The sequence below is a fragment of the Haliotis rubra genome, unplaced genomic scaffold (assembly GCF_003918875.1).
Source record: "Haliotis rubra isolate DU_JTF1 unplaced genomic scaffold, ASM391887v1 Scf1615, whole genome shotgun sequence".
Taxonomy (NCBI): Eukaryota; Metazoa; Mollusca; class Gastropoda; order Lepetellida; family Haliotidae; genus Haliotis; species Haliotis rubra.
This window is the reverse complement of record NW_025765576.1, coordinates 63302-74970: the sequence shown is the minus strand read 5'-3', so window position 1 is coordinate 74970 and position 11669 is coordinate 63302. Positions and strand designations below refer to the sequence as shown.

Genomic DNA, 11669 nt, shown 5'->3' with positions numbered 1-11669 from the left:
TGGATACACCTGGATATAGTGCTACAGGTACACATACACACATGATGACAGTATTGGATACACGTGGATATAGTGCCACAGGTACACACACATTATGACAGTTTTGGATACACCTGGATATAGTGCTACAGGTACACATACACACATGATGACAGTATTGGATACTCTTTGATATAGTGCTACAGGTACACATACACACATGATGACAGTATTGGATACACCTGGATATAGTGCTATAGGTACACACGCATGATGACAGTATTGGATACACCTGGATATAGTGCTACAGGTACACATACACACATGATGACAGTATTGGATACACGTGGATATAGTGCTACAGGTACACACACATTATGACAGTATTGGATACACTTTGATATAGTGCTACAGGTACACACACATGATGACAGTATTGGATACACCTGGATATAGTGCTACAGGTACACACATGATGACATGATGACAGTATTGGATACACTTTGATATAGTGCTACAGGTACACACACATGATGACAGAATTGGATACACCTGGATATAGTGCTACAGGTACAGATACACACACAATGACAGTATTGGATACACGTGGATATAGTGCTGCAGGTACACATTGTTATGGGTGATGAAACGTATTTTGCAAATATAATGTACAGTTTTAGATAGTGATGAGTATACTTGGTGTAATTAGTTTTAGTTTGGGGTGAGGGGCCTTCGCTTTCGCGAGAAATTGTTATGTAACTAGTGGTACAGCTTGGGGTTTGATGAATTCAGCTTTGGTCAGTTTTTTTTAATGTGGCCAGCCAGTTTATAGGGAGAAGCTCGGTGATTCTGATCTAGCTGGGATGTTTCTTGAGGACGCGAATTTTGCCAGTTGTGGTTGTACCCATAATGTGGATTCACAAACTTGCACCCACGTCGGGACTTTGTCAAATATGGAAACTAGGAAATCATGGTGTACAGGAAGGATTTAAAAATGAGGTGACTATGCCATATTGCTTTGCCCATAATATATCTAAGACAATTCCCTCTTCACTTTCCACATTTGTAAATTGGTATCCTGTATCAGTCTTCTGTTAGGATAGTATAAATAAATCTTCCTGAAATTAGTCAAATTGTTGTGTGATCCATTTTCATTGTTACGAGTTAATTGGTGTCATATACCCCTTTATTACTCCTTCACTCGTAACAACATACACACATGATGATAGTATTGGATACACCTGGATATATATACCCTTCTGTGTGTAGTAGTTTACAACTTACATTCACTCACTCATCCATTCATGAATTCAATAAAGAAGTGTTATATTTGGTGTTACTAAACAAAGCGACAAATGCCAAACGGAATACATCATCCACACCATTCACGCTCGTAATCAACATGCTCATGTATTTCAGGGACAATTATCTTTTCACTGGTCAATGTAGTGTGAAAGCAACATGATCCAAACATATCCAAGAATTTATTTTATTATTGCTTCACTGAATATAATGAATACATCATCAACTGCTGACTTGTCAATTGGTTGGTTACCCAGTATGTGTTATGTATCTATATTTGCCCCATAGTGTGTTTGGTGCAGCTCTGGTGTAATAACTGTACCTTGCTGTACGTCAGTGTGACCACGGTTGATATCTAAAGTACTGAACGTGTACATGTGTTACTTCACACTTGGTGAGGTTCCCACCTTGGACTATTGGTGACTACTCTACAGGCGTCCATCAGTGACTTTATGATATGGACAGCTGAGAAAAATGAGTAAGCGAGTTAAGACTTATAGTGACATCGGCAATATTTCAGCCATATACATTACAAAGTTATAAATTAACAATGAACGCAATTAAATTATGAAGCAACCAAACAAAACAGAACACCTGTCGACAAAGGATAGTAGAATAACTAGATTACCACAGCCAATTAAAACTAGCAAGGTACATTTTAATTTAGAAAAATAGTACACAGAATACAATATTTAAACGGACTGGAGATCACCAACAACTGAAGGTACATGTATCACAGAGAAGGTTAAACTAGCAGGTAATCATAAAACGATACTATTATAGAGAACAACACAAAATAGAAATGGGCTATAGATCACCAGTAACTGAAGGTTGATCACCACACTAGGGACCATGGGGTACCCACCAAAGATTGTGTTCATCCAAGGATATATCTAGATCTACTCTGAGGACAATTATCAGTCTGTAGGTTGAACACCACACTAGGGACCATGGGGTACCCCCCAAAGATTGTGTTCATCCAAGGATATATCTAGATCTACTCTGAGGACAATTATCAGTCTGTAGGTTGATCACCACACTAGGGACCATGGGGTACCCACCAAAGATTGTGTTCATCCCAGGATATATCTAGATCTACTCTGAGGACAATTATCAGTCTGTAGGTTGAACACCACACTAGGGACCATGGGGTACCCCCCAAAGATTGTGTTCATCCAAGGATATATCTAGATCTACTCTGAGGACAATTATCAGTCTGTAGGTTGATCACCACACTAGGGACCATGGGGTACCCACCAAAGATTGTGTTCATCCCAGGATATATCTAGATCTACTCTGAGGACAATTATCAGTCTGTAGGTTGAACACCACACTAGGGCCCATGGGGTACCCACCAAAGATTGTGTTCATCCCAGGATATATCTAGATCCACTCTGAGGACAATTATCAGTCTGTAGCAAATTCCTGACATAAACAAACATATTTCCAAGTCTAAAAATCTTCATACCTTGATATAGTGCTTCCGAATATATACAAATTAGAAAGTATTCTGATTCAATTCTGAATAAATATTTCTCCCAACGTGCCTCCCAGTTAAGGGTTTTGACTGCACCAGCAAGGGAGTCCATAGGAGCCTAGCTTGCTAATTTCAAGGGTCCTTACATGAAATATGAGGCCCTGTGAAGTAATGAATTTGTGTAGCGTACAGTTCTGTAAAATTTAATGATCAATTTAATTACAGGAACTTTAGAGTGCTTGTATGTCCCTGGTCACGCTATGTTCTACACATACAGTTTATGTATCTGTGTGCATTATTTTGTAAAACCCTGATAAAGTCTCAACCTGAGATTCTCTGTAGAATCTTCGTACCTACCTGCTGCAACCCATAGTTTAACATCGCCGTCAAAAAGTGCAAAGTATACAAAATAAGTTGATTAACAGCAGGGTTGGATCATTTCTTTCAGACTTTTTATTGCATTTTGCTCAAAGTATCTTCTCAGATTATTACCAGGAATGAATCTTTTTTTCCGACTTTGATAGGCATTGTAGAAGCTGAGGTGATGAAGAATGTTGATAGTTTTATGAATATACAACTTTTGTATTCTGTGAATAAAAGGCGACGTTTCGGCACAGATTCTAATGTCGTTGTCACTTGATCACGAACAGAAGACTATAAAGTATGTGCTGAAGCCACAATCGTAAAACCAGGTTTTTCCTCTTAAATCAACCATCCACATATGAGTATAATTGGTACTGAGATTCTGCTAGAACAGATTCCATCAAGTATAAATCCTATATATCTATGGACAATTGTAAATCAGTCATGACACATCTGGTTGACTGGCTATTTAGAAGTTGGCAGGTAACAAGGCATGATACAAGTCATGACACATGTTCACAAATAGTTGAGGATGAAAGTGCAAACAATTGCAAATGGAGAAGCATGGACATATTTCATTCAATACGAAGCCTCCAGCCAAAGTATGCATTTGGTTTCTAGGGCCTAGTTTACATAATGAACGGTTCCTAAGTCTCTAGTTGTCTACCTGATGTAAAAATAAGGTAGTGTCTTATATAGACGCAAACAAAACATGCATATGATGTTTAACATCCTAAACCTGTACTGGCATAAGATATGAAACATACATGTGTATAAAGGTGTTGGTAAAACTCCACCATGCCATGTCAAGCAGTTTCAACAGCTATTTCTATTTTAGCTATGGTTTACTGTAGCATTTTGTAGAATCATTTATAGAGCAGCGCCATGACTGTTTCAAGATATCAGAAAATCTTCCAACAAATACATGAGATTGATGAAAATCAATAACATTAGTAAAAACCTAACTAATTAGTTATTCTTGTCTATGTCAGTTCGTTTCGCTTGGGACACTTTCAGGTGACTATGTCGCAGACGGTGACCATGACCTTTCCTCCGTCCAATACTGGTTGAATGTCCTCGAATTTGCTGTCCCTCTCTACCTACCACTTTGATTGTCACATGTCTGAATGCACAAAAGCGGTATATCCCCACACACATCCCTGCAAAAAAGCGAATGTTGCCGCAAAATAATGTTCGGTTTGCTAAACGAGTTATTTATTTAGGTGTCCAGAATTATGAGACAATTGGTCTGTCGACTCCATGTTACTGTGCAAAATATGGTTTTGTATCATTTATTAGATTTTGTGTTCGTGAGCAATTCATCGGTCTCAAATGAAATCAATGGAGTGTATGTAATGTTCAAAGGCGATGTGGGGCACGGAAAGACCAATATGAGCCCAGATGAGTTAGTCGTGAAAGAGTTGTCTCCCCGCAACAAACTTTATCAGAGGCGATTCAACCTAGTTCTAGCACTTTTACTATGTATTATCTAATTACGTTGGATGCTGATAGTGCTATGTTAATTGCGAGGAAAATATTATTAAGGTTGTTGTCAAATTTTCTTGAAATAATGCCACCCCGTTGTGTTATCACAGAATACTTACATGACTAATGAACCCACAACATAGATATCAGGACTCCATCTCACTTCACCCATGTGCCACTACTCAGCCGGAAATATTTCGGTGAGGTGAGAGGAGCACAATGCAAGCCATTGACACCGCAAAAAGACAAATGAATGCCATTCTAAAGACGTGGCACAAGGCTCGCACGTTCACATTTCTGATAATTGATTCATCTGTAAAATTACCGTGTTGCTTCTCTTGCCAACTCATAAATAGGTGTGATTTGTGAGGAAGATGAGCGTTTAGTTTGTAATGGAATACCTGTGAAAGTTTGTATTCAAACTTTATGTCTCTTATTGCGAATCAAATTTATTTGCCCAAATACTACTTGCGAAAATAAGGATGTGACTATTGGACAGACTGATCGGTAACCAGACTTTGCACGGCTCCCATTTCTATTGGCATCAGTGTGGGGCCAGAAATTCCAGTTCTTCGTACTTTGAGCACAATTTTCAGTCTGGGCAACTTCCAGTTTCTGTAATTACTGATGCAAGAATTACAGAGAAAACAATCATTTTTATTTTGATTTAAGTTTAGACATGAACAGGCGTACATTGTAGCATCTGTACAGCTATTGGCTACTGTTGGACTGCAACTACCACAGCGCTCCAAGCGGGCAATGGAATGCATCTCCACTGTGTCCCGTAATTATCAGTTCTTTCAAGCTATGTCAATTTTCAAAATGATATTCATCAGTCATTGAAAACACACTTTGTGGCAAAAACAAATGTTCATTTTGAACACATGTGCCAATACTGTGTGCAAACAGTGTGCTTAACAACATTAAAGTTCTATGCGAGTTACCACAAGTTCAAACTCTCCGTTAAGCTCTCGCTGCATCCCCATCGTCGTTGTCGAAATGTTGTACTGCCAGTACGTTGCCATGGCGTTAGCCGTTACTGACAACATTCAAACTTCCATCTTCATAAATGACAGGAACACACACGTGCGTCTCCTAACATACAGGAAGTGTGCATGCGTAATACTAGTTACAAAAACTATTGCCGTTCATTTTGTGGAAGGGGCATTCAGTAATATATCATATAAACTCATATTGACTAGTACTCATCATAAACTCTTGTGTGTGTGTGTGTGTATGTGAGTGTATGTGTGCGTATGTGTGTGTGTCTTATTGAGGGTTAATTAGAAATTTAAAACCTAAATTCATAACACTTTATTCACTTCCCTTCACACGAACAATATTAAAACATTAAGATGAAATTTTATTGTAAAGCCTGCTGCAATCTGGTTCCTTTTCTTCATTTCCCCGGGTCCGTTTACCTCGATATAAAGCTGGTTGCAGGTTCATCCTTAGCTACCACTTTAAATATGTTGATTATAGCAACAAGAAGCCTTATGTATGTATTGCCTAGTTTGTTTACTTTACTCACATAAGCTGTTGTCAGGTAAGTACAATTATAGGAAAACCAATACATAAAGTGACCTGAATGAACCAAATATAACTACACGAACGAGATCTATGCTGCTTAATCCATACACACGTTGACGATGTACGATACAACTAAACCATCAGGGCAAGATGTGGACGATGATCACCACCTCAGTTTGCACATTTAGGATCATTTATAACAGGCGGAAGCTTGATGATCTTCACAACAACGTTGAGCGCTACGACAGGATTTAGAACAGTGTCCAAACCTCTGACAGTTATAATATCACAGTGGATTTGGGATATACTCATCCACTCCGAAATTGATATAAATTTTGGCGATTACGAGTGGGAAGTGACTGGTCCTGAGCAGCAAAAAGGAAGCCCTCAGTTTCACATCTGAGACCAGCCGACTTCATACAGGCGAAGGAGTCGGTGGGACTGCTATTTTGTTCCACACACTGCATGTACACACGATGCAGTGGCTTCTCGGAAAGCTTCTCCACAAAAGACCGACTCTGGGGCAGACTTGGTGAAGGACTTCACCTGGTTTACTCCTATCGCTGTACCGTTCAGCAGTATATCGCCATCAACAAAACGAGCCTCAAATTTCAGATTTTGTCCAACAACCTTGGCACACATAAAATAGCTGTGTTTCTTTTACCATGAGTCCGGGCATGTATCACCAGGATGCAAGAGGATCATCCGATAAATGAATATGTGCAAAAGTACACAATCAAATTCTATCATGAAGAGCCTCCACATTAATCAAACCCCGACCTCCAGAATTGATTGGCATATATAAACGGTTAAGAGAGGAACGAGGGTTGTCGGCTCTGTTATCAGACATGATCCTTCTGGTCAGGCGGTCAAGACTCTGGATGTCTTGTTTTGTCCAATTAACTACTCCAAAAGAATAGGAAAGGACTGGCACAGCAAATGTATTGGTGGCTTTGACCTTGTTTCGAGCATTTAGCTCTGACCTCAAGATTTTCTTTAAGCGAAATTTGTACTCGGCCCGATGTTTGTCTTGAATCAGGGCATTCTGGAGCTGTTATTATTATGTTTTACAGATTAAAAATAGTATGCAGCAGAGAGGGTTTTGGAGATCCTGGCACAGTCAGGCTGGTAAGGCTCATCATCAGCTCAGGGCCCTTGTCCCCCTCTACACGCAGCCCAGACAGCAAATGCGACTTCTCCCAGGAAACACTGCCTAGTCGAACCCACCGGAGAATATGAAGGCTTCCCAACACTGCAGGCTTCTGCATTTCCCAGAGTGTCCTGTTGTCACGTGTTCTGTTTCCACGTGTCCTGTAGCCATATGACCTGTATCCACGTGTCCCGAAACCACCTGTCCTGTATCCACGTGTCCTGTATTCACGTGTCCCATAAGCTGGGCTTCGAGCCAGTACCACGCCAGCACAAGGACCGAGCACATCGCTTTAAATACACAATGCCACTTACAGTTTCCTGATGATCATCCATGTGATGTGTGATGGTGGATGTATTCAAACGTCAGGCTTTTGTGTTTGCATAAATAATTGTTTATATATAAGACGTATTGTTAAGATATATTAAGTATTGGTTGACAAAAGGAGAAATACAAAACCAACCGACATGAAGAACCCCACGAGGGCGAAAATATCGGGGCTCATATTTTTCGTACGATGCTCAAGGGCAAAATATCACTTTTCTTCTGTGACGCTATATTCTACATGCGGCGAACGTGTAAGCAGTTGATAGAAATATAACCAGGATATTTAGAACTAAAAACATTATATACATTTCATAAAGATTTAGGGAAAATTTTGTATTCCATATTGTATTCTGATGTTGCATGCTTTGTACATTTAAATTTTGGATGTATAATATGGTGTTATATTGTGATTTGTGAAGAAAGAAAGGAAGAAAATGTTCAAGAATCCAAACTTTCAATATTTGATTAAATTTGTAATGTAACATATGTTATATTTGGGATTACACTTTCTTAGTAAAGTACAAATTCTAGTACTTTTTGAGTTGAGCCCCATCCGGGATTCGAACTCACACCCTCAGTCAGGCACCTAATCGCCAGCACACAAAGTCAGCCGGCAGTCTAGACTACCAGTTGTCCGACTTCCATTTTTGTGGAAGTCGCGGTAACTGATTGGGTTAGGGGTCTGAGAAAGTGCTTTGACCAAGCTAACCAACTTCTTATTGATTCACTTTTCTTTGGAATAACAATTTCTCTGAATTGACATAAATGTGGAGGAAAGGTTAGATCGTGTGACTCTACACAATTAGGTGGATGGACATTCGGGAATCTAGATGGTCAGTTTGTTGATAAATGGGCACACAGAGGATCTAAAATGATTTGATTAAGTATCTTCTGGTGCCCACCAGTGTGAAATATTAGTTAGATATTTGTTAAAGATGTCAATGTTTGGTTGGTGAATGGCTTAAAGCTAACTAGCAATGTCATTTTATTACTGGAAGAATTTGATGGTACCAAATAAAGTCTCGGAAAGGGACTAATGAAAGTAACTAATTATTAAGATGGGATATGAGTCATATTCGTATGACGTAGGCCATTATTTCGGGGGGAGGAGCCAAAAATGTCAGACGTTCTGTTTTGTCACAAGTCGAGGGAGCAGAGCGCGATTCTGGGCCCCACCGTTGACTTGAAAGGCTCTCTCTGTAAATTCAGAGAATAGCTCAGATGAACTGATAGTATTAAGAATTCTACAAGAAACCAATAAGTTCTTCCAGAAAGTTTGTGAACCAATGTTGTGTGTATTTCCGAACTAATTAATTTCTGAGGACCTTTGTGCAAGAATTCATTCAAAAATAAACAGGACTTGAACACCATACTAGACTTATCTTTGACTATCCATCTCAGATACATCATCCCCGGAACAAGAGTAGATAGACAGACTGCCTAGGGAGAAGGGTACAACACCCAGACACCCTCAGGTAACAGAAATATATACAGATAATAGTATGTAATAATAACACCATAATGAACTTCATAATTCAACCTCATATCTTTCGAATTTAAACATGGTTTCACAATTGTATGTCTTATGCATGAGCTTAATAAAAATTAAGGAAAGCAGTGACATTAAAATGATATGATTGAAAATAAGTCAACATTGATTTCAGATACCCACCAAGCCGATGGTTTACATCAAAGCCAATGAAATTGATCAATATTTGTTATTGTGCAGTACTATCACGAGGACGAACAACGGAATGACGCTAGTGAAGTGTTTAACTAATACACATCTTCAGCACATAGGAATACCAGCAGTCTTAACTATCATTAGAAACTTATTCCATTTGATGTCAGGAGGAATATAGCTGTAGAAATCATGGAATGTACAACTAGTAATCCTGGGAAGACACCAGGTGTTCGCGAAAAGGGCCCCGCGCTAGGTAGCTATAGCACCTGCCACTCAACAGGTAGGTATTTACAACACAACACACGAAATATGATTATGTGTGTGTGAGTGTTAAAGCGATTATAACTCTCCTGGGAAGAATGAACCAAGTTCGTCAAACGGTACGGTTGATGTGCTTGGTGGTGATTACTGGCAACGATTACTCTTCCTGGGTTAGAGTAGCGCCTGTCCCATAGAGAAGTAATGGTAATTATCTCTCTCTCTCTCTCTCTCTCTCACACACACTCACACGCGTGAAGTCAAGTGAAGTCATAATTATTGCTTAAAACCACACTGACAAAGTTGACAACCCAAGTTAAAGGATTTATTAACCGAAGACAATGAACACCATTCTACAGGACTAAGGCTTGAAGTAAGCAAAGACGTAGACATCCTACATCTAAGTAGTTTTTACAAGCTAGCAGCGCTAATAGTACATTGGTCGGCACAGGGACATAGTAACGTTCAGATCTACATCAAGACAGGGACATAGTAACGTTCGGATCTACATCAGCACAGGGACATAGTAACGTTCAGATCTACATCAGCACAGGGACAAAGTAACGTTCAGATCTACATCAAGACCGGGACATAGTAACGTTCAGATCTACATCAGCACAGGGACATAGTAACGTTCAGATTTACATCAAGACAGGGGCATAGTAACGTTCAGACCTACATAAAGACAGGGACATAGTTACGTCAGACCTACATCAAGACAGGGACAAAGTAACGTTCAGATCTACATCAGCACATGGACAGAGTAACGTTCAGATCTACATCAAGTCAGGGACACAGTAACGTTCAGATCTACATTAGCACAGGGACATAGTAACGTTCAGATCTACATCATGACAGGGACATAGTAACGTTCAGATCTACGTCAAGATAGGGATATGGTAACGTTCAGACCTACATCAGGACAGGGACATAGTAACGTTCAGATCTACATCAAGAGAGGGACAGAGTAGCGTTCAGACCTACATCAAGACAAGACATAGTAACGTTCAGATGTACATCAAGACAGGGACATAGTTACGTTCTGATCTAAATCAAGACAGGGACATAGTAACGTTCAGATCTACATCAAGACAGGGGCATAGTAACGTTCAGACCTACATCAAGACAGGGACATAGTGGACGTTCAGACCTACATCAAGACAGGGACATAGTAACATTCAGACCTACATCATGACAGGGACATAGTAACGTTCAGATCTACATCAAGACAGGGACATAGTAACATTCAGATCTACATCAAGACAGGGACATAGTAACGTTGAGACCTACATCAAGACATTGACATAGTAACGTTCAGATCTACATCAAGACAGGGACATAGTAACGTTCAGATCTACATCAAGACAGGGACAGAGTATCGTTCAGATCTACATCAAGACAGGGACATAGTAACGTTCAGACCTACATCAAGACTGGGACATAGTAACGTTCAGACCTACATCAAGACAAAGACATAGTAACGTTCAGACCTACATCAAGACAGGGACATAGTAACGTTCAGACCTACATCAAGACAAAGACATAGTAACGTTCAGATGTACATCAAGACAGGGACATAGTAACGTTCAGACCTACATCAAGACAGGGACATAGTAACGTTCAGATCTACATCAAGACAGGGACATAGTAACATTCAGATCTAAATCAAGACAGGGACATAGTAACGTTCAGACCTACATCAAGACTGGGACATAGTAACGTTCAGACCTACATCAAGACTGGGACATAGTAACGTTCAGACCTACATCAAGACAGGGACATAGTAACGTTCAGACCTACATCAAGACAGGGACATAGTAACGTTCAGACCTACATCAAGACCGGGACATAGTAACGTTCAGATCTACATCAAGACTGGGACATAGTAACGTTCAGACCTACATCAAGATAGGGACATAGTAACGTTCAGACCTACATCAAGACAGGGACATAGTAACGTTCAGACCTACATCAAGACAGGGACATAGTAACGTTCAGATCTACATCAAGACAGGGACATAGTAACGTTCTGATCTAAATCAAGACAGGGACATAGTAACGTTCAGACCTACATCAAGACTGGGACATAGTAACGTTCAGATCTACATCAAGAC

At 39.8% G+C, this 11669-nt stretch overlaps 1 long non-coding RNA gene across 1 annotated transcript; it reads right to left on the bottom strand.

Annotated features, from left to right (window-relative positions):
- Positions 1 to 6004: 6004 nt before the first annotated feature.
- LOC124271592 lies at positions 6005 to 8146 on the bottom strand. Its single transcript, XR_006897087.1, has 2 exons — positions 7763 to 8146; positions 6005 to 6209 (listed from the first exon to the last, which is right to left on the bottom strand). It is a non-coding gene; the product is annotated as an uncharacterized LOC124271592 (long non-coding RNA).
- Between the last annotated feature and the right edge of the window lie 3523 nt (positions 8147 to 11669).